The sequence below is a fragment of the Formica exsecta genome, unplaced genomic scaffold (genome assembly GCF_003651465.1).
Source record: "Formica exsecta isolate Colony F162 unplaced genomic scaffold, ASM365146v1 scaffold72, whole genome shotgun sequence".
NCBI classification, from domain to species: Eukaryota; Metazoa; Arthropoda; class Insecta; order Hymenoptera; family Formicidae; genus Formica; species Formica exsecta.
The window spans coordinates 1676944-1679061 of NW_021853485.1; positions in this window are offsets into that span (position 1 = coordinate 1676944).

Below are 2118 nucleotides of genomic sequence, written 5' to 3' on the forward strand. Positions count from 1 at the left end.
CCCCCCTGCCGGATGCTCCGCTGGCTCTCCCTGAGGCTCCCCTCTGTCACTCACTCGCCAAGCACGGGGACAGGTGTCGGGGAATTGCGCAAGTCGAGTCGCGCGATTTCCGTTCAGATTCCGCGGTTTATCTACGATTCACAAGCGCGACTAACTTCGCGAATATTCGCGCGATGAACCGCGAATACCGATGACGGTCATCGCTCTCGAAAATCCGCTCGATCGTTAATCTCGTCTCGCAAATTCGCGCTTGAATTCGACCCGATCGTGCCGCGACTCCTCTCGTGACCTCTCTCGCCGCCCCTTTCGCGAGTTTTCGCGACTGCGCTCACTCGGGGACCCGGGAACCGACGACGCGATACGCACGTGCTTTCGTCGCGACCGGCGGCGTCAGACTGCGCGAGAAGCGAGAAAGCGCTCGACGCGCCCGAGTCACCCGACGCCGCGTTCACGACCCTCCACGATCCCCCCACTCCTCATCGCGCGTTCAACCCCTACCCGCCGTCCCTATGCCGCTGCGGTCCGACGACGGCGACGACGGCGACGACGACGACGTTGCTCCCTTCTTCCTCTCTCCTCTCACCTTCGCGAGCAGTCGGCCACGACGCGTCCTCGCCCTCTACCTCCGCCGTCATTGGTTTGCACAGGCGCATCGTCCGATGACGCGCCGCGATTGCGCGTCAGAAGGACTACTAATTGTGCTGTTCACGATATTATATCGAGGTATCGATAGTTTAGATACTATAAAAGAAAAAAAAAATACGCGTACATACAATACGAGATATCTCAGTTATGGATTTTTAGTCTTGCGAGATAAATGTAACTTGCTAAATCAAACATTTGTCGATAAAAGATATGATACATTTCTACGAACGTATAAAAATTATATAAAATCATTATAACGACGACGATTAAAGGAACAGTACTTCGCATTACTGCATATTTTTTTGTTTTTCTGAAAATAGTCCTCTTGCATTTCGCCTTTCCTTATATTTTTGCTTTTGTCTACAAATATTTTTGGTAATGATATTTCACACTCCGTATTTTTTAACTAAATATTGATAATTGAAAAATAATAACGAATATAAAAATACACAAAATACGAAGATACATTTCAAATGTTAGATAAAGAAAAATAATGAAAAAGATGTTGAACATTAAAAACATTACATAACATAATCTAATATAAAACAGAATAAAAGAATAAAACAGAATGATAAACGCGTGACAATATTTATCATATAATCGATATTTAATGTAATTTTACGTCATCTATTAAATAAACATTAATTGCATTTAACAACTTGATAAGGATTATTGGTTTTGAAAAATACTCGCAGGTATCACGTACAGTTTCGTGTCACAATTACCCTAATTGATCTCGCATGATGAGATCTTTGCAAGTACGTCACTGGTTACGGCGCTATCGCTTCGATAAACCCCGCTGCGACGTATCGTTGACGCGTTTCCATCCCCCATGCTATCCCCAACACCGGACGTCAGGAGGATGGCAGCACGTGTTGCCACCCTTTCTCTAGGGCTCTGTTACTCGCGTCGCAATCAACGCAGACGCGATGTTCTCCATGCGGGAGGAACCCCCATTTGTAGGGGTTACACACGGATTACATCTTCCGACTGTTAACCCTTCTATTACGAGCGACCCTTCCACTGTAAATTTTTTTCGTAAAACAGTTGTTTGAATATTAAAATTAGCAAAAGTTTTAATAATATTTTACACTGTAATAAATATAATATAATATAATATATATAAACATATATTCTAAACATAGGATCAATATTCTCTGCTCTGTGAGGTAATTTCATTATTCCCTTGACATAACAGAAAGGTTTAAAAGATATAATAAAATTAATTTTAAATTTGGATTTATATATATATATTTATGAAAGATTTTCTCAATTTTCAAGAAGATGTAATAAATCAAATCTACAATTTATAGAAGTCATATAAAATTATGATTGTTTATAAGAATTTTAACTTATTAAAGAAAATCTTTAAATTCTCTAGTTAAACTATCTTTAAAAAAATTAATTAAATACTATTAAAGTCTTCGTTATATTGTGTATTATTATAAATTAACTACTGAAGATTCATACATA